We start from the raw sequence: 23,271 nt of genomic DNA on the forward strand, positions 1-23,271 counted from the left end.
ATCATAATACATGGTATTAAGCCTTTATAAGAGAGTTAGAAGGAAAAAAGAGTATATTATTTTGATGTCCAATTAACAAGGCAAGAGAGACTCTCAGATGAGAAATAGTTGCGACCTAAGGGTTATTTTTTTTATTCCTCAATTCCGCTTTACTAACTGAAAATATTGATTAGAAAATAATAAAGTTAGACCTCAGTGCCACATCCATCTTCTTGTGGTAAGAGGGCAGCACTAGTAGAGAGGTTCCTATTAAATATAGGTGTCATTTTTATTCCTTATGCACTTCTTTCTATTCTGCAGTTTCCTGAGGGATGTGAAAATAAACACACTTAAGAGATTTCACAAGAACTGTATTACTTCAAGATGATATGCTGCAATTTTTTTCCTCCAAAAAAAATTAGATCTTTTATTATTGTGTCGTTTATTCATACATTGGGCTTTTAATCTGTAATTGTGACTGTGTCCAGAACATAAATACCATAATTAGTATGAAAAGCATTTAAATGGAACAACAACCAATGTTGGTTAAAAGCAATTCCACTGTACAAGAAGCTACATACCACATGTGGCAGAAATAAAAGTAGAAATTTGATTAAACATCAGTGCAGGACACCTACCACAAAAATAGTGAGGTACAGATTTGTGAATTACAGGGCATATGAAATATGTGTTCTTAACTTCTAAGTGTATTGAGACAGAGATTGGGATATTATTTTATTGTTAGTTAATAACTTTATTAAATTATACTCTGAGAATGAAATTTGCATAAAAAGACTCACTTTAGGATTTTTTTGTTGGAAAATTCTTTGTGACCTATTACACATGCATGAAGAGAATATGCATCATCTATTTTTCAGGAATAGGATCAATCTGTCTACGTGTCAATGAATTCATACACAGACATAAAATCAAAATTTTAAGTTTTTCTGTTCAACTCATATTGCCTCACTAAAATTGTAAGGCTTTATCTAACAAATCATTTTATGTGATTTTTTTTTTTATACTACTGTTCTATTACTTTACTCACTTTCAACTTCTTTATCAGTCTCTGAGACAGATGCGTGAAAATCTCCTGCTGTGATTGTGGATTTGCCAATTTCTCCTTTTAATTATTAGCATTATTTAAAAATATCTCTGGTAGTAACTTTCCTAGCATCATAGTGTGTATTGTTTTTTGCTGTTATAAACACTTTTTATTTCTATATTTGTGCAAATATTATTTTGAAAAAGGAGGATTAACTTACATCAATTTACCTTTTACTGGGGTGAACAATGAATATTAAAACTGATTACTCTGTAATATTGGGTAGTGACATCTGATATAAGGAAAAATAAAGCTAGGTAAAGAGATAGCGTTTGATGGCAAGCCGCTTTGAGGCGATGCTTTGGAATAGAGTCCTGAGAGTGCGTGATAGATTAAGTCATGTTGGTTACTGGCAAATAGTGTTCCAGGAGGTAACCACAGGTTCTTCCAGGTCTGGGGAAGGTAGGCTTAAAGGAAAATTTCAGTAATGGAAAGGCTACCTGGCTAGTAAGCAATGGGAAATGTGGAATAAAATGGTGTTAGAGGAAGAGTTTAAGCCATGCCGAGGATTAAATTTGAATTTTGATCCATTTGGTACTGAAAGCTACTAGAGTCTGTTAAATCTGCTGAAGCAGATTTCTATTAGTATTTACTAGGCGTATTTTCTTCCATCTCTTATTTTGATATCGTATAGGTAATTTTGTTTTGTGCGTATCTTTTAAAGAGCACCTTGCCGCTTGTTTGTTTTAATTGAGTTATATTTGGCATACAACACTGTAAGTTTAAGACATACAACATTGATTTGATACATTTATATTGCGGTATGATTACCATAGTGGCATTAGCTAACACTTGTGTTGCTTCATATAATCGTCAGTTTTTCTTGTCTTGAGAACAATTAAAACCTAATCTCTTAGAAAGTTTAATGTTGATAATATAGGTTGGTTGTCTATAATCACTGTACTGTTTATTAAGTGTCTAGGACTTATTTATCTACTGGTTGCAAGTATGTACCCTTAAACAACATCTCTCCCATAACCCCCATGCCCCAACTCCTGGTAACCATCATTTTACTCTCTGCTTTTACAATGTCAGGTTTTTTTAGATGTCACATATAAGAGATATCATATAGTATTTGTCTTTCTCTGTCTGATTTATCTCACATATCATAATGTCCTCAAGATCCATCTATGTTGTTGCAAATGGAAGAATTTCCTTTTTTCTCATGGCCAAATAGTATTCCATTGTATAAATATACCACACTCCCATGTTTATTGTAACATTATTCACAATAGCCAAGATATAGAAATAACCTAAGTGACCATCAATGGATATTGTTTTTATCTAACCTATGATTGTCTATATTTTTGTGAGACAGAATAGAATGGTAATCAACAAAATGTTCTCTGGATTCAGTTTTGTGACCTTGGACAAATTTAATTAAATTATCTAGACTGTGGCTTCCTTTTTGTGAAATAAGAATAATTATAGTACTTATATGATGAGTTTGCTTGGAGAAGTAAAAAATTTAATATATGTAAAGCCTTTAGAATAGTGACTAGTTTATGTAAAGTACTTAACATAAAATTAGCTTGTATAATGTCATTAATGATTTATTACATTCACATTTATTGTAGTGATTTTATACACACATTTGCATGCACACGTATACACATTTATGTAATTATTAGTAATATCATACTGTGAGTTGTTTTCTTTCTTTGCTTATTTTTTCTTCCAGCTTTAGGTTGGATTAACAGATTTCTTTTAACTACTTTGTTTAATCCATACAGTACAGAAGCTAATTGTATTGTATTTCTGTTTTGTTAGTGGCTATCCAATTGAGAATTTCTCAAAACTCTGCTTTTAGACATAAGGAAAGAAAGCGATGTCTGTTTATGAACTGAAAGTGTATTGAAAATAAACAAGTGAATCAATGTCACAACACTCTGACTACTGGCATTAATATTGAGTATTTAGTATACTCAATTATTGTCTCATTGAACAAATTAAACAGCATAGATTTTTAGCTTTAGAATAAATAAGTACATGAATAAACTATTGCTTCTGGTATAACTTTTGTGACATGGACTACTGAAAATTTTCAGGAAAAAGGATTGGGGAGAAATCACAATAGTAAATGGTCTTTCAGTAACTGGTTTGGCAGGTTGTAGTGCATATCTTACTTATTTGAATGATATTTTGAGATTAAATCAACTCTTTTTGCTTTCTCTCTAAAAAAGAAATTAAAATTATGGACCATATGTATCCAAACCTTTGTCCAAAAGGAGGCATCCCTACAATACCCATTGAGGAAGGATACCTAGGCCAAAAGAATGTTCTTCTTTGGGGACCGTAAGTGGAACTGATTATTGCTTTTGTTCTCCATAGGATTAACCAATTAGATCTCTTTTAAGACCTGCCTTAGTTGATTGGCCTATGGGATAAAGGAGATTGGACTACAGTTTCCTTTGGTGCTTGGATCCTCTAAGTAACTCTATTCCAATGACATAAAGTTCTAAATCACCATTATTAATTTTAGTTAGAAACCCCATTTATTAAGAAAAATTGTTCACAAGTTAGAGAAACCAATTGAAACTAGTAGCTTAAGCAAAAGATATTCAAGTTTATTATGGGAATGCAGGGAGAATACATGAAACCAGAGGAGGGACAACTGTTGCCATCTTTCATTTCTGCTCCTCTCTCAGCATCTGCTTCATTCTTCTCTGACTCTGTGCACTGGCTTTTCTGTTTCTAAATGCACATGATGACAGTACAGTCTTACGTCTTCTCTCTTTAAAAGGCAAACACATATTGAAAATTAAATTCCTTAGTCACAATTCTAAATTCCCAGAGAAATGACCATAGATCAGAAAATATCCTTGGACTGATTAACTGGTATAAAACATTATTGTTTTGTGTGTATTGAAAGTGAGTCTTTGGGGAAAAAATCTGGTTGGAGGATATTTAACAAAGAGATACTTATCTCAGAAACCAAAAATGTACTGAATAAGATCACCACTGTGAAAGAATAACCCTCATTTCTCTATGTACATATGATTCTGGCTATCCTAGTTATGGACTTATTTTCAGGGTCTGATATTTATTAGGTCCTTAAATATTAGTTATTAAGATATGTTTATAAGGTTCAACCACATTCCTATGACTGACCTGGAAAACATAAATATCTTTAGATGGAAAAAACAACTAAATATGGGACCTAAAGTATACTTCTTAATAGGTAATTGCCTCTAAACATGTGTCAGTATATCTTCAATTACATATGAAATCTTTGTACGGTCAATTCTTTATAAAATAATATACTGTAGTATTATCTAAGCTAATTTTTATTCCTTAAAACAGTTATAGATGTTATGGGAAAGAATCAAGGCAATTAGATTACAACTGAAAATATTTTTATCTATCATGGCTCTTCTGTTAACTAGAATGAGACTCAAAAATAAATTGCCAATGACCTTTTAGGACTATAAAAGTTAAAACTTATTTTCCCATGAGTTATTTTTTGCTTATCAACCTATAATATCTCAGTTACGCTTTTTGGCTCATATACTTTATTGAAAACACTATGGCTACAATTCAGTAGCTGGACTTCTCCTAGATCTTTGCTGGTGGGTAAACCATAGGTAAGAGTGGCTGACTATTAAACATTAAAACATTAAAGTTTTTTCAGTAAAATCTGTTTGAAAATACCTCCTTTTAACATTTGTCATGTCTACAACTGAAAATTTAGAAGGTGAAGAAGAGAGATTACCCAAGAAGCCATAAATTGTCATACATGTTTAAAGCAGTTAAAAGTGAAATTAAGGTACAATACAGAAGAGTAGTTCCTGTATTCTTTCCTTGGCCTAAAGTCTATCATTAGGGCCAATATTTTGATTTATGTATTAACATTTCCTAGTCTAGAGTTATGAAATTAAGTATAGACATATATGTTCTAGTCAATGAATTCCACATTTTGATTTCTATACAATATAAAAGTCAAAAAAAGGTCAGAGATCCACAGATATAAAAGATGAGAAAACTGAAACCCAAAGAAGAAAAGTGTGATTTTTCTAAGGCCACATTAGTAGTAGTGGCAAAACATGATCCATCACAAGCCTACTGGTTTCCACTTGTACTTTCACTACTTCACACACTCTCACCAGGTAGCCTTCCTGTTACTTGCTTATGGGTGAATTGCAGACTTCTCATCTGTTCTCTTCTCACTGTATAAGACCCACTATTTTTACCACGATTGAGATAAGCAGTGTTATTTATAAGACTCTAGTCATAGTGGTCTGAATATTGTTAGGCTGGAGCAATTTTGGTTGAAAACAAGTTGATCAACTCAAACATTTGGTTAAAATGACAACTGGTACATCCCAAGGAATAGCTTACTCTTAGATATTTAGTTTCATTCAAAATTTCCCCTTAATATCAAACATCTAACTTCTAAATTTTCTCCATAGCAATCAATGCAGAGTAGAAATAATTCATTACATACTTACATTTGTTTAAAATTGATACAAATGTGGAAACATCCATAAATATTTGCAGTGCCACATCATGGTTATTATCAATTATGATTTAGGCCTAAGCTTGCTGTGAATTAACAAAATTGCATATAGCTCTATCATTCAAGTCATTTCACTATGTACTGTGAATGTTGTGCTATATTATTATGTGAGCATCAAAACGTCTCTTTTTCCTACTCATGAAGTAAATTTATATCCATAAAGAAGCTCACCCCTCAGTAATAAACAAGGCATGCATTCAATGAGTTTATTTCTGAGGAAAAAAACAGTTATTTCCATCACAGTAATACTTTCTAGTAGTTCCTGTGGATGAGGTTGAAAAGCGGGGACACTCAATGCCTTTTAAAAGGAATGGCAGAGGGCATATTTTATAACTAAAAGCAGACAAGTCTCTTTTCTCTCAAGTAAAAAGGAGTGTTTTCTAAAGAAGAAATTCCTTTTTTACAAATCACAGGAGCATTCTCATTTTTTCACCTGAAATACCTCTCCAGTTTTTTCATTGAATTTCCATAGTTCTTGGAACGCAAAGAAATGACTTTAAATTATCACTTATTTTACTTTTTATATGAACCCTCTCCATTTTATTGGAAAATGAGTTTATCCTTTAGACATTTCAATAATTAATCTATGTTTTATGGCCAGCTGCTTCCAGACATTCTTAAGATTTATCCCAAGTTCTTGTGGTCAGTCAGCAAGGCAGCACATGTTTATGGAGTATCAGGTGCATGTATAATCTAGTGTTGGCATAAGTTTCATACAGAATTTAGATTTTAGGAATTATGTTTAAAAATATTTACTATGACTTTATATTCTCTTGCCCTTAATTTCTTAGGAAAATAAGAATGTCATTAGAAATGCATATTACCATATATTTAGTGAAATTGGTGATAATTATGATGTGAGTAAAAACATCTTTCTTGAAACATTGTTATCTTGGCTGTTTAATATTAACAGCATTCCTGGTGGATTTTACAATTAAGTTGTTATTTGGTGAACATGCATAACAGATTCAGATGTATAGGAATTATCACTAATTATAAACTAGCTGGTCATGAATGCATACTGACAGATTTCAGTTCTTTTTTCAAATTACTATTAACTTTCCAATAACAGAAGTTTTAAATTCAGTAAAAATTTGTGTAAAAATATGTAAAAATGTCTCCTTTTAACCTTTATATGTTGGAAAACCAGGTTTTTGTTTTGAAGAAAGAAACCTCATCAAGGCCATGACCCTATTCATACAGTAAGGGCAGTAAAAGGCATTAGAAACACATGCTCGTGGATTCCTCCGGCCTCGTTAGTGAGTAAAGGATATGCATGTCATAAATCCAATTGGGCCACATCAGCAACACTACATTAAGCAGCATATACAATTTGCACATTTATGGAATGATATGCTTAGCATTTATGAAGACTCATTTTTCTATTGCCTGAAAAGAAACAATACTAATAGTGTGTGCAATTGAGGGCTCCCAAGAATAATGGAAAAATTGGTGACTTGTAACCACATTTAGTACTATGTGCTGCCTTGAAAGCATAATGAATTCCTCCCTATTGTCTTCACAGAACATCAATGAAGATAAATAATTTATAAAACTGCTAGAATAACACAGGAGATGATGAAGGGATGGTGACCAAGGTAGTCTCTAAAGATGCAGCCTTGCTTCCTTGTACATCTCCAATGCCCCAACTTACTGAAGAATCCTCTTGATAAGTCAATTCAATTCTAAAAGTATTTATTAATAATCTTCTCTGATAGGTGCTACACAGTAAGTAGGAGTCCTTTATCTCCAGGAATAATAAAGCACACTGAGAAAAAGAAACAATATCTCTATAGAAAATACAGAGTTAAGAAGCAAAATGAATGGTGGAAAATAACACAAAAAAATCAAAGAAAAATGCAATAAGAGGAAGGAGAAATTGGGAAATCTTTAGAAATGAGTAGGACCTTGGATAGATGGTAATGTATGGATATAAAAGTGGTGTGGGAGAGAGAGACAGAGAGCAAGACAGAGAGAGAGAGTAAACGAGCAAGCGAGCAGATGGAAAATGACTTAATGTGATGATGAAAGTCAGGCTGTCCTGGCCTTGTCCTCGGGGTGGTTTTAGTTCTTAGTTTAGACGTGTGGCCCCTTTTCAGAAAAAAATAATTGCCCAATTAGACATCATCACTTCAACCACAGAAGACTCCAACCGAACCAAAAAACGTAGGAACTCTTGGGTTGGACGGTACCTGGGCCAACACTCATATCATAGGGAACAATACAAACACAGGTGTTTTCTTTTATAGCTTAAGAAAAGAATTCTACAAGAAAGTGTCAGCCTGGAAACAGTGTAAGTTTTCCCAGGTCTACAAACAACATTTTTCACATAACTTCATCGCTCAAATACTGCTTTATCCCCTGCAGAGAATACAATTCTAAAATAATATCAGAATTATAAGGATTATTAAAGGCTACACATTTCAACTGCCAATTATTAGAACAAGTGCAAAGGCCGCAACTGGACATTGTCTTTTTTTGTTGTTGTTGTTCTTTTTTTTTTTTTTTTTCCACACACACACACTGTATTTTATTTTTACAAGAGATAAATAGACTGACACCAAGCATTGTACATGGATGACCACAACAAAAGCAACAATGATTGCAATTACCAAACATGAAACACACTCATACTATGTCATAATATTGACATTCAGTCCAGTAATCCTCCACTGTAACAGCTCCTTTACTTTGCAGTGAAAATTGATTTGTATATTCTTTGCCTCTGAGTCCTTGTGGGATTTTTTTTTTTAATTCAGACAGAAAGTCACAAAAATTATACTCATCCTCATCAGTTCACTCAGTCCCATGTAATTAATTTTTTTTTTTCATCTTGATCTTTTGTTAGCACTTTTATGAGTTCATCAGTTTTTCATTAGAGTTCTGAAAATGCTTATTCATTCAGTTCAGCAGTACAGTCAGTTACCGGAAACCTGTACTTGTCAGAGTCTTTTCCATGAATTTCTTGAAGATGAAACCCTTTTATAGGAACATATTTGCAAAATCATCAGAGTACACCCAGAACTGTCTGTAAATGACAGAAGACTTAAAAATGACCATGGTTAAAGATTTGATGAAAGTTCATAATAATGCAGTTGACAAGAAAATTAGTTATTTCTGAGATATACATTTTAAAGTAATAACTAGGATTATTACTTATAACCTTATACCAGAACATATAAGATTTTTAGAAGTTTCCTGTAATGTCTGAAACATTTATATTAACATATTTCCATACATATTTCCATACAAATACAAATATAAGATTTTTAGAAATTTCATGTAACGTCTGAAACATTTATATTAACATATTTCCATACATATTTCCATACAAATACAAATATAAGATTTTTAGAAATTTCATGTAATGTCTGAAACATTTATATTAACATATTTCCATACAAATAACCCAATGAAAGTTTAGTATTAGTTGTTTTGTTTGTTTTTTTATACTGCAGGTTCTTATTAGGCATCAGTTTTATACACATCAGTGTATACATGTCAATCCCAATCGCCCAATTCAGCACACCACCATCCCCACTCACCGCCGTTTTCCCCCCTTGGTGTCCATATGTCCATTCTCTACATCTGTGTCTCAACTTCTGCCCTGCAAACTGGCTCATCTGTACCATTTTTCTAGGTTCCACATACATGCATTAATATACGATATTTGTTTTTCTCTTTCTGACTTACTTCACTCTGTATGACAGTCTCTAGATCCATCCACGTCTCAACAAATGACTCAATTTCATTCCTTTTTATGGCTGAGTAATATTCCATTGTATATATGTACCACTTCTTCTTTATCCATTCGTCTGTTGATGGGCATTTAGGTTGCTTCCATGACCTGGCTATTGTAAATAGTGCTGCAATGAACATTCGGGTGCATGTGTCCTTTTGAATTACGGTTTTCTCTGGGTATATGCCCAGTAGTGGGATTGCTGGGTCATATGGTAATTCTATTTTTAGTTTTTTAAGGAACCTCCATATTGTTCTCCATAGTGGGTGTATCAATTTACATTCCCACCAACAGTGCAAGAGGGTTCCCTTTTCTCCACACCCTCTCCAGCATTTGTTGTTTATAGATTTTCTGATGATGCCCATTCTAACAGGAGTGAGGTGATACCTCATTGTAGTTTTGATTTGCATTTCTCTAATAATTAGTGATGTTGAGCATCTTTTCATGTGCTTCGTGGCCGTCTGTATGTCTTCTTTGGAGAAATGTCTATTTAGGTCTTCTGCCCATTTTTGGATTGGGGTGTTTGTTTCTTTGATATTGAGCTGAATGAGCTGTTTATATATTTTGGAGATTAATCCTTTGTCAGTTGATTCATTTGCAAATATTTTCTCCCATTCTGAGGGTTGTCTTTTTGTCTTGTTTATGGTTTCCTTTGCTGTGCAAAAGCTTTGAAGTTTCATTAGGTCCCACTTGTTTATTTTTGTTTTTATTTCCATTACTCTAGGAGGTGGATCAAAAAAGATCTTGCTGTGATTTATGTCAAAGAGTGTTCTTCCTATGTTTTCCTCTAAGAGTTTTATAGTGTCCAGTCTTATATTTAGGTCTCTAATCCATTTTGAGTTTATTTTTGTGTATGGTGTTAGGGAGTATTCTAATTTCATTCTTTTACATGTAGCTGTCCAGTTTTCCCAGCACCACTTATTGAAGAGACTGTCTTTTCTCCATTGTATATCTTTGCCTCCTTTGTCATAGATTAGTTGACCATAGGTGCGTGGGTTAATCTCTGGGCTTTCTATCTTGTTCCATTGATCTATGTTTCTGTTTTTGTGCCAGTACCATATTGTCTTGATTACTGTAGCTTTGTAGTATAGTCTGAAGTCAGGGAGTCTGATTCCTCCAGCTCCATTTTTTTGCCTCAAGACTGCTTTGGCTATTCGGGGTCTTTTGTGTCTCCATACAAATTTTAAGATGATTTGTTCTAGTTCCGGAAAAAATGCCATTGGTAATTTGATAGGGATTGCATTGAATCTGTAGATTGCTTTGGGTAGTATACTCATTTTCACAATGTTGATTCTTCCAATCCAAGAACATGGTATATCTCTCCATCTATTTGTATCATCTTTAATTTCTTTCATCAGTGTCTTATAGTTTTCTGCATACAGGTCTTTTGTCTCCCTAGGTAGGTTTATTCCTAGGTATTTTATTCTTTTTGTTGCAATGGTAAATGGGAGTGTTTCCATAATTTCTCTTTCAGATTTTTCATCATTAGTGTATAGGAATGCAAGAGATTTCTGTGCATTAATTTTGTAACCTGCAACTTTACCATATTCATTAATTAGCTCTAGCAGTTTTCTGGTGGCAGTTTTAGGATTCTCTATGTATAGTATCATGTCATCCGCAAACAGTGACAGTTTTACTTCTTCTTTTCCAATTTGTATTCCTTTTATTTCTTTTTCTTCTCTGATTGCCGTGGCTAGGACTTCCAGAACTATGTTGAATAATAGTGGTGAGAGTGGACATCCTTGTCTCGTTCCTGATCTTAGAGGAAATGCTTTCAGTTTTTCACCATTGAGAATGATGTTTGCTGTGGGTTTGTCATATATGGCCTTTATTATGTTGAGGTAGGTTCCCTCTATGCCCACTTTCTGGAGAGTTTTTATCAGAAATGGGTGTTGAATTTTGTCAAAAGCTTTTTCTGCATCTATTGAGATGATCATATGGTTTTTATTCTTCAATTTGTTAATATGGTGTATCACATTGATTGATTTGCATATATTGAAGAATCCTTGCATCCCTGGGATAAATCCCACTTGATCGTGGTGTATGATCCTTTTAATGTGTTGTTGGATTCTGTTTGCTAGTATTTTGTTGAGGATTTTTGCATCTATATTCATCAGTGATATTGGTCTGTAATTTTCTTTTTTTGTAGTGTCTTTGTCTGGTTTTGGTATCAGGGTGATGGTGGCCTCATAGAATGAGTTTGGGAGAGTTCCTTCCTCTGCAATTTTTTGGAAGAGTTTGAGAAGGATGGGTGTTAGCTCTTCTCTAAATGTTTGATAGAATTCACCTGTGAAGCCATCTGGTCCTGGACTTTTGTTTGTTGGAAGATTTTTAATCACAGTTTCAATTTCATTACTTGTGATTGGTCTGTTCATATTTTCTGTTTCTTCCTGATTCAGTCTTGGAAGGTTATACCTTTCTAAGAATTTGTCCATTTCTTCCAGGTTGTCCATTTTATTGGCATAAAGTTGCTTGTAGTAGTCTCTTAGGATGTTTTGTATTTCTGCAGTGTCTGTTGTAACTTCTCCTTTTTCGTTTCTGATTTTATTGATTTGAGTCCTCTCCCTCTTTTTCTTGATGAGTCTGGCTAATGGCTTATCAATTTTGTTTATCTTCTCAAAGAACCAACTTTTAGTTTTACTGATCTTTGCTATTGTTTTCTTTGTTTCTATGTCATTTATTTCTGCTCTGATCTTTATGATTTCTTTCCTTCTGCTAACTTTGGGTTTTGTTTGTTCTTCTTTCTCTAGTTTCTTTAGGTGTAAGGTTAGATTGCTTACTTGAGATTTTTCTTGTTTCTTTAGGTAGGCTTGTATAGCTATAAACTTCCCTCTTAGAACCGCTTTTGCTGCATCCCATAGGTTTTGGGTCGTCGTGTTTTCATTGTCATTTGTCTCTAGGTATTTTTTTATTTCCTGTTTGATTTCTTCAGTGATCTCTTGGTTATTTAGTAACGTATTGTTTAGCCTCCATGTGTTTGTCTTTTTTACGTTTTTTTCCCTGTAATTCATTTCTAATCTCATAGCGTTGTGGTCAGAAAAGATGCTTGATATGATTTCAATTTTCTTAAATTTACTGAGGCTTGATTTGTGACCCAAGATGTGATCTATCCTGGAGAATGTTCCATGCGCACTTGAGAAGAACGTGTAATCTGCCGTTTTTGGATGGAATGTCCTATATATATCAATTAAATCTATCTGGTCTATTGTGTCATTTAAAGCTTCTGTTTCCTTATTTATTTTCATTGTGGATGATCTGTCCATTGGTGTAAGTGAGGTGTTAAAGTCCCCCACTATTATTGTGTTACTGTCGATTTCCTCTTTTATAGCTGTTAGCAGTTGCCTTATGTATTGAGGTGCTCCTATGTTGGGTGCATATATATTTATAATTGTTATATCTTCTTCTTGGATTGATCCCTGGATCATTATGTAGTGTCCTTCCTTGTCTCTTGTAACATTCTTTATTTTAAAGTCTATTTTATCTGATATGAGTATAGCTACTCCAGCTTTCTTTTGATTTCCATTTGCATGGAATATCTTTTTCCATCCCCTCACTTTCAGTCTGTATGTGTCCCTAGGTCTGAAGTGGGTCTCTTGTAGACAGCATATATATGGGTCTTGTTTTTGTATCCATTCAGCCAGTCTATGTCTTTTGGTTGGGGCATTTAATCCATTCACATTTAAGGTAATTATCGATATGTATGTTCCTATGACCATTTTCTTAATTGTTTTGGGTTTGTTTTTGTAGGTCCTTTTCTTCTCTTGTGTTTCCCACTTAGAGAAGTTCCTTTAGCATTTGTTGTAGAGCTGGTTTGGTGGTGCTGAATTCTCTTAGCTTTTGCTTGTCTGTAAAGCTTTTGATTTCTCCATCGAATCTGAGTGAGATCCTTGACGGGTAGAGTAATCTTGGTTGTAGGTTCTTCCCTTTCATCACTTTAAGTATATCATGCCACTCCCTTCTGGCTTGCAGAGTTTCTGCTGAGAAATCAGCTGTTAACCTTATGGGAGTTCCCTTGTATGTTATTTGTCGTTTTTCCCTTGCTGCTTTCAGTAATTTTTCTTTGTCTTTAATTTTTGCCAATTTGATTACTATGTGTCTCGGCGTGTTTCTCCTTGGGTTTATTCTGTATGGGACTCTCTGCGCTTCCTGGACTTGGGTGGCTATTTTCTTTCCCATGTTAGGGAAGTTTTCGACTATAATCTCTTCAAATATTTTCTCTGGTCCTTTCTCTCTCTCTTCTCCTTCTGGGACCCCTATAATGCGAATGTTGTTGCGTTTAATGTTGTCCCAGAGGTCTCTTAGGCTGTCTTCATTTCTTTTCATTCTTTTTTCTTTAGTCTGTTCCGCAGCAGTGAATTCCACCATTCTGTCTTCCAGGTCACTTATCCGTTCTTCTGCCTCAGTTATTCTGCTATTGATTCCTTCTAGTGTAGTTTTCATTTCAGTTATTGTATTGGTCATCTCTGTTTGTTTGTTCTTTAATTCTTCTAGGTCTTTGTTAATCATTTCTTGCATCTTCTCAATCTTTGCCTCCATTCTTATTCCGAGGTCCTGGATCATCTTCACTATCATTATTCTGAATTCTTTTTCTGGAAGGTTGCCTATCTCCACTTCATTTAGTTGTTTTTCTGGGGTTTTTTCTTGTTCCTTCATCTGGTACATAGCCCTCTGCCTTTTCATCTTCTCTGTCTTTCTGTAACTGTGGTTTTTGGACCACAGGCTGCAGGATTGTAGTTTTTCTTGCTTCTGTTGTCTCTGGTGGTTGAGGCTATCTAAGAGGCTTGATGGGAGGCTCTGGTGGTGGGTAGAGCTGACTGTTGCTGTGGCGGTCAGAGCTCAGTAAAACCTTAATCCACTTGACTGTTGATGGGTGGGGCTGGGTTCCCTCCCTGTTGGTTGTTTTGCCTGAGGCAACCCAACACTGGAGCCTACCCATGCTCTTTGGTGGGGTTAATGGCAGACTCTGGGAGGGCTCACGCCAAGGAGAACTTCCCAGGACCTCTGCTGCCAGTGTCCTTATCCCCACGGTGAAACAGAGCCACCACTTGCCTCGGCAGGAGACCCCCCAACACCAGCAGGTACGTCTGGTTCAGTCTCCCCCAGGGTCACTGCTCCTTCCCCTGGGTCCCGATGCACACATTACTTTGTGTGTGCCCTCCAAGAGTGGGGTCTCTGTTTCCCCCAGTCCTGTCACAGTCCTGCAATCAATTCCCACTAGACTTCAAAGTCTGATTCTCTAGGAATTCCTCCTCCCGTTGCCGGACCCCCAGGTTGGGAAGCCTGACGTGGGGCTCAGAACCTTCACTCCAGTGGGTGGACTTCTGTGGTATAAGTGTTCGCCAGTCTGTGAGTCACCCACCCAGCAGTTATGGGATTTGATTTTACTCTGATTGCGCCCCTCCTACCGTCTCACTGTGGCTTCTCCTCTGTCCTTGGACATGGGGTATCCTCCTTGGTGAAGTCCAGGGTCTTCCTGTCAGTGATTGTCCAGCAGCCAGTTGTGATTCTGGAGCTCTCGCAAGAGGGAGTGAGTGCACGTCCTTCTACTCCGCCATCTTCTGGACATTGTCTTATATAGGGATTGCTTGATGTCACAGCCTTAATTCCTCTTCTGTGACAGCAATTTCCTGTCTTGCCTTTTCTACCACCTCCCTTGTTTCAACTTCAACCACTCTCTGCTCTCATCCTAACCACCTCTTATTATGCTTCCATTTTCTTCTGGTTTATAAGTACTCTCCCTCCTGTTTTCACAGTCTTTCTTATCTAATGATGAATTGATGGTATAATTTGTTAATTACTGTCTTGTGAGCTTTCTCAAGGTCTTCCATCCTCTGTCCTTTTGTGTCTACAATCCTGAGTCAATCTAAACATTTAGCTTCCCCATATGTACACAGGTGGTAAGTATGACTGCAAGAAATCACAAAACTGTGCACATTGTTACAACTACAAATATACATGGTATTAAATTTTAAATGGATCCTCAATATCCTTCTTTTTATTTGTCTTAACTCCATTTCCTGTTACCCAAGTTTGCTATAAAACTTAATTTCTTTTAAGTATCTTACTGTACCTTTAGATTAATTACTTTATAAAACTGATATCTCCTACAGCATATAGAACAGCGAAATCATCATGTAGGAGAATCTTCAACTTAATGACTTGTGACCCCATGATTATCTATTAAATACCTATTTTTACTTCTTTCTACCCATCTCAGAAATTTTATTGTTTTCAATTTTTTTTCCTGAATTCTATTTGTTTTTAGCTGTTTGTTGATTTTGGCCCATCAATTATTTTCTATATCTTCAGCATATTTTTCTCTAGAAGCATCTTTCCTTTGGCATATTTATTTATTGATTTCTTTCCAATTTCTTTTAGCTACTATATCCTTCATACTAAAAATTAAAATTATTTCCTGAAGTACACATACCAGCTTTTGGGAAATCCACAATTTCTGTATGATTTAGCATTCAGAAGGGACCACAGTTGAGATTAAAAGAAGATGATATTAACAAGCAAAATCAGAACTGTGCAGGGCAGAATGAGGTGTATGGCCATCAAAATAATGAACTACCTAATTCCACCTTTGTATACAAATGATTGCAGTATGAATGGATGCTTGGTCTGCCTTGAGGGGGCAGGGATAGTTGGTTCAATTATTGCAATTAGTACTAAAATATATCCACAGTGTTACCACATTTTCAGGTAATTGTCTTTTAAATTGAAGAATACATGTAGAGTGACTCACATATCAACTGGCACCTAAAAATTCTGTGTACAGTAGTAAAGCTATTTGATTCATAAGAAATTAAAGTCCCATTAATTTTTGAAGAGTTTTAAAATATTTTGTTTGACAAAATTTGAGGAAATACTCTAGGATATTCTATCTGTACACTGGTGTATAAAACAATGATTAGAACTGAAGAGTTAACAGCAAATTTTGTTCTTTTTTCTTTCTGGATGGGTAGAAAGCAGGCAGAATATAATACAATTCCTTAATTAGTGTGCATTCCTTTTCTGCTTGTTTTCAAGTTTGTTTTATCATTAAATTGTCTTACAAATGTATAAAAAGTATTGTGTTACCCTTTATTTTTGGATTCCTGGACCTGATTTCAACATGTACGGGTGGAGTCCCCACACATACAACAAACAGTGCTCTGACACCAGCTGGGTGTCTTATAATTTAACTCAGTTGTGATACTATTTACTTGGAGATAGCATCAGATTCCACAGGGTAAGCATTCAGTCTTACAAGACTGACCCCCCACCCCCACCATTTCAGCTGTTACCTGTGTTTCTGCCCAACTAGCTATAAATCAGAGGTTCCTATAAATCCTCTCCTCGGGTTCTATTAATTTGCTAGAATGGCTCCCAGAACTCAGAGAAACATTTTACTAACTAGATTTTACTAACTAGTTTATTATAAGAGGACATAACTCAAGAATAGCCAGATGGAAAAGATGCACAGGGCAAGGTATGGGGAAAGGACATGGAGCTTCCATGCTCTCTCTGAGTGCCACTCTCCCTAAATCTCCACTCGTTCACCAACCTGGAAGCTCTCAGACCCCATCCTTTTGGGTTTTTATGGAGGTTTCATTATATAATGATTGATTAAATCATTGGCTATGGGTAATTGATCCAACCTCCAGCTCTACTCCTGTCCCCAGAGCTCAGAAGGGTGGGACTGAAGACTAAAAGTTCCAATCCTCTAATCACGTGTTGACTCTTCAGCCAACCAGCCAACAGCCTTAGGTGCTTTCCAAAAGTAACCCCATTAAATAACAAAAGACACGTTTTGCTGTCATCACTTAGGAAATTATAAGTGTTTTACAATCTCTGTGCCAGAAACAGAGATGAAGACCAAATATATATTTAGTATTATAAATCACAAGGTTGCATCTTTTATACAAAATTTAATTTAGTACTGTTTATATAGGAAATCTAGTTTTTAAGGAAAAACTGCCTCATATTAGATTTTTCAAAAAATTGTGTACCTCACAACACTTATTCACAAAATAATTACAGACATTCAAAAAAAAAAAAAGGCAGAAGAAATTACCTATTTTAAAAATTTAGTTTATTTTTACATCTCCAATAATCAGTATGGTGTTTTAAAGCAAGAATTTTCTTTTTTGACATCACACCATCACACATTAACTTTAAAAGAAAAATACATTATTTTCACATTAACATATATTTGTGTCTTGTAGTTAGCACTGTCAATGGAAATAATGAATCAATCTGTAATAGGAATAGAAAAGAGTTTTTCTGAGCCAAACTGAGGACTATAGCCTGGGAGACACAGATTCAAGAAACATTTTAATTGTGTTACACTGGAATACAAAATGAAGGAGGCTTATAAAGGCAAAAACCACAAAATTACATAAACTGTTTTTCAATAGTTAGGTTTGGAGCTGGCAAGAAGTAAGGATCCTGCAGCTATTAGTAGATATTGTTTTAAGAACAGCTGGTGATGTCCTTGAGTCTGATACAGTTCAGAAAATTCAAATTCTCAGTAATACAGGAACGTATCTGAAGCCACATCCACAATGGCCACCCAGCTCCATTTTGAATGCCTGAACCACAGTACTACATTCTGATTTATAAATGCTTTGTTTTCTTTAATGGTTAAAGCCGATGTATAATGAATGTTTAATAGGCCACGAAGAAGCTGTTTTGGTTAGCCTAAAATTTAAGTTAAATCATGTATAAGTCAGAACGACTTCCCCATACCTCAATATGTGAAAATGTCTTCCATCTGTACCAAGTTAGATCCACAATGTTACCACTTTTCAGGTCGGTGTTAATTAAGTGATTAACTTGAAGAATATATATAGGTGAAATACATATATATATACATATATATGACTATTTGAATTAATATATGTATACATGTGTTAATATCAGAATAATAACATAAAATGGGAACATACTATAAGAATATGTATATATGTATTAATATAAGAATATATGTAGGGTTACATATGTTTATATGTAAATATATATAATTTAAATTTGTCCTAAAAGTAAGGATTAAAGTTTGTTTTAAATAAACATATCTAATGTAGAAATCAGAAGATTAGATTTTAGAGTATTTTCCGCCTTAGGAAAGCCAGGTATTTAGTGCTCTCCATGAACATAGAGTACTATATTATTATTAAATTAATACATTATTATTATTATTATATTTTGATGTTACATACTATCCTGGGCACAAATGTCTGGCCATGTGATTGGACTTTGAAAGCTAATTGTTTAGTATGGGGAATAGATTAGATCTGCCATCAATGGATTTTTAAAACACACTACACTAGATAATTCAAATCTAAAGACAGAGCATTTTATCTAGAAGGTATAGCAGCATGCCACAGGTGGTGGTTTGTGTAAGCAGACTTTGCTAGAGAGATACACCATGTTATAATATGAGTGTTCAAACAGGTAAATGGAGTGTTATAGCATGGAATCCTAAGAGAGGTAGCTTAAAGAAGTCTTTGCCTGAAGCCCAGTGTATTTTCACTCCCAGGAGCAGTACTTGCTGCTCTTTGTTGTTGGGCTTCACATACCCATTTGCCTGCATGCAGGAAGAGTTGAAAATATCTGGGAATTAATGTCTCCCCAGAACTAGCATTTAACTAATGACTGAAAGATGAAGAGATACAAATATTTCAGGTTTCTTGTATACTAATAAAGAAAAGTCTGAACTGTAACATATACCATCTCCAAATTTCTCCTGTATCATTGAGCCAAAAGTAATATTCATAAACATAGATTAGTAGGGTGCCCTTACTTGGACTTCCTCCTTTCTCAGTCCCAGTTCCCCACTCTCCTACCAGTTACCCCTGGAAACACTTCAAATTAATCTCTTTCACACCAATCCTCCTCTCAGGCTCTGCTTCTGGGGAACCCAAATTAAAACACTGTTCACAACGAAGGAATAAAATAAGCCAACAGTGTGTGAGGGGGAAGGCGTAACTTTAGTTCTGGTGGAACTAATGATACTCATTAGGTTAGTAGAATTGTTTAAAATAGAGAGGGTGAAAAGGTTAGGAATCAGATGCCAGAACTCTAGTACAAGGGACAGGAACAAGATTATTAACTAATTATCTTAAAGCTATATAATGAAAATAAGCAGAACATAGATTGAAAATTATTAATTCTGATTTTCTTTACGAAATTTACAACAATATCACATTGAAAAATTTTCAGTTTGTCATGGGTAGAGTAAGTAATGGTGAGTTAGTTAGAAGAGGGAAAACCTATTGAACTAATTCTTAGCTTTGAGGACAATTTTAAAGTTCAAATAACAAGAAATAGGGCTTTTAATGAACTTGAACAAAGATGTATAGAGTTCAGTGAAAATGCACTTTCAGAACATATGCAGTTTATAATTCCTGGAGAATATTCTTGTTTTGCCTTCACCATTTGCAGTTGTTGCAAATATTGATTTAAAGACTCTGAAACAAAGAGAAATTTTGCAACCAGTCTACCTACCAATCTGGGAGTGGTTTCTGGAATCTTGGAACAAAATGTGTTAATGTTTCTGTTAAATTTTGGCGCTATAAATTTCTACCTTGGATACGGTTCAGCACGGGATTTTTTCCCCTATCATGTTCATGAAGCCAAACCCTAAGTGAGATGACAAAAATTATAGGAAGTAGCAGGAAAAATATAAGAAAAAGATAATGGCATGGCCCAAACAAGGGGTTGATTGGAAGAGATAACACATGAAGATAGTGAGGAAGTATTGAGCTGATATCTGAGATTTCAGAAAAAGAACAAAAAATTCTTCAAGTCCAGTTCCTGACTTATCTGAAGGAATTACAGTAGTAAGAAAATTCTGTGCCTGAGACTACAAAACTCTGATGAGTGAAATAAAGAAAGAACTAAAAATAAATGGAGAGATAGTCCATGTTCATGGATAGGAAGACTCAATATTATCAAGATGTCAGTACTTCCTAACTTGATTTATAGATTCAGTGAAATCCCAGTAAAATCCCAGCAAGTTATTTTATGGATATGGACAAACTGACTCTAAAGTTTATATGGAGAGGCAAAAGACTCAGAATAGCCAGCACAATATTGAAGGAAATGAACAAAGTTGGAGGACTCATACTACCTGTCTTCAAGACTTACTATAAAATTACAATAATCAAGACAATGTGGTACTGGTGAAAGAATAGAGAAATAGACAATTAAAAGATCCGTGGTTGCCAAGAGGTATGTGTGTAGGGGAAAGGTGGGGGGGGATGGGGCAGGAAGGAGGAATGATTACTTATTAGTTAGAAGCCTCTCTTCAGAAAGGCTGAAGAGAGAAGTAACATTTCTGTAAGGATTGAATAGTGAGTGGGGTTTCAATTTGCATATGTTGCTATAGATTGAAAGGTATATGGGAAAAGATATTATGAACTAAAGTATTAAAGGACAACCAGGCAATGTATAAGTGACACAATGTACATGTCAACATTCTAGTGTATGAGAGGCTTTGACTCAAGATGAAGATTAAAATGTATGTACATTCTCAAGTGTTAACAATTGAGTGTGAACCTTATATTGTAAACTTATATGGTATACAAAGGGATATGGTTTGCTATAATATTTTACATAGATATTGCTAATCAAGTATCAGCAGGTAATAAATTTTGAGTAACTTTTAGTAATGGTATTAGTAATTGAGTAGACATAAATGGAGATAGATCAGATAAATTGTGGTTATGGAACAATTATTAACTTGATCTGTTTGTATTTGGCTCTGATGTTTTTATAACTTCAGAATTTTTTTAAAAGTCATACAACACATTCCCATTGCAATAGTTGAGATGCAATTATGTAGCATAATATATTCCAGATTGCATTCCTTAGAAAATACGTAGATAGATGTTATGGGTTAGATTATGCATCCCACCCCCCAAATATATGCTGAAGTCCTAACCCGCAGTACCTCAGAATGTGACCGTGTTTCTAAACTTTATTACTTTATCAAAGTAATCAAGCTGAAAGGAGGGCATTATGCTAGGCCATAATCCAGTATGACCAAAAGGGGTATTTTGAACATGTGAAGATGGAGACAGAGATTAGAATTATGCTGCCACAACTAAGGAATGTCTGGGGCTAATAAAAGCTGGAAGAGGCTAGAAAATATCTTTTTTCTATAGGTTTCAGAGGAAGCATGTCCCTGCCAATACCTTGATTTCAGATTTGTAGTCTACAGAACTGTAAGATAATAAATTTCTATTGCTCTAAGACATCCAGTTATGGTACTTTGCTACGGCAACCCTAGGAAACTAATACAATAGATACTGAGGTGAGAAAATAATTTCATGGTCAAAACAAAGTGAGAAACATACTTTTACAAACAACTAGACAGAATTTAAGAATATCTCAGTGACTTCACTGTATCAACCCTTATTTTGATGTTCCTAGAGTGAAACTATTGAATAAAATATTTCTAAAAATATTTGTTAATGGTATAGAACTTTTTCCGCATTGGTCATGTCACATAACTACTGCTCTATGGAACAGAATTTGTGGAATGCAGACATAGAGTGTTTAAATTTAAATAATCACTATAATACTTAGAAAACTCAAAGAACATCATTTTCCCTCAGGTTGCATCAGTGAACCTTTTAATTGTGCTTCATTCTTTAGCTTTAATATACGTTTCCATTAGAAGTTCTCTGAACGCCAGTTGTGCACTTGATAGTAAATCTCAGCCTGAGAAATTTTTGTTGGAAGCGGAGTTTACAAAACCAGATGCTCAGATTGGCAAGAACATCTGTAAGAACATAATACCACATTAGTTTCAAGAATCCACCCACCAGGTAAACATAAAGCAACACCAAATGTAACAATTCAAATATTTGGTTGGGCAAGATTCCTACTGAACATGTTCTCCTTGAATTTTTCATGGAATAAACAAAATGGCCAAAATTATATATTTTAAACACTGATAATTAGAAAAAAAATCCCCTAAGACAGTTATATAATTATGACCTCATAATTTGTTGAAATATAATGGGTATTATTAGACATTCATATTTAAGCAGATACCTTATGTTTATTTTGTCCTTTTAATTACTTGCTGTGTCAGAGAATATTACTTCTTTATCAAACCCATTTCCTCTTCTAACTGGCCATCATTACTTCTTTATCAAACCCATTTCCTCTTCTAACTGGCCATTTCCTATTCTACTGTGGCCATCAGACTGAATGCTAGCCCATGGAATGTGAATGAAAGCGTTGTAAACCAATTCAAGGTTTAGCCCTTTAAAATGTACCCAGAATGTTCCCAGAATGAGTGCAGTTCCCCAGATAATCTTGGAAACTGCATGCGAAAATGGTTGATTCACACTGTAGAAGGAGTCAGAATCCTTAAATCATCGTTTGGAGAAGAATTACTAACTTCTAACATATTTATCAAACTATTACTTAAGCAAAGTTTAGCTACTGACAGTTCAGGTATATCTGTTATAGCAGCTGGTATTACCTTAATGAGAACCCCTGTCATTTTTTGTGTGTGACATACTGAGATCTATTTACAATTTTGATATTTGTTTCTAAATTCAAAGTTTTTTTCAATTAATTCAGTGATTTTTTTTAACTTTTTTTTTTTTTTTAACTTTTGGCCACACTGCACGGCGTCGGGATCTTAGTTCCCTGACCAGGGAACCCACGCCTCCTGCAGTGAAGTGTGGAGTCTTAACCACTGACTGCCAGGGAAGTCTCAATTCAGTGATATTTATTGAGCACTTACAATGTACCAGATAAATCCTTGCAGATAAAGGAATTTTTTAAAAATGAAAAACAGACAACCAAAGTATTCCTGAAGTTTCCATTCACTGGAGGTTAGCAAGGCTGCTGTGGAGATAGAACAGGTAAATAAATATATAACTACATAGTAAATCAGTACTATATAAAATACAGTAAAATAATAAA

The 23,271-nt window shown here is 34.7% G+C and overlaps 1 pseudogene; it reads left to right on the forward strand.

Moving 5' to 3' along the window:
- The first annotated feature begins 1,359 nt into the window (after window positions 1-1,359).
- LOC103014697 (ubiquitin-like modifier-activating enzyme 5) lies at window positions 1,360-20,186 on the forward strand (annotated as a pseudogene).
- The last annotated feature ends 3,085 nt before the right edge of the window (window positions 20,187-23,271 follow it).

The sequence above is a fragment of the Balaenoptera acutorostrata genome, chromosome 1 (assembly GCF_949987535.1).
Source record: "Balaenoptera acutorostrata chromosome 1, mBalAcu1.1, whole genome shotgun sequence".
Lineage (NCBI taxonomy): Eukaryota > Metazoa > Chordata > Mammalia > Artiodactyla > Balaenopteridae > Balaenoptera > Balaenoptera acutorostrata.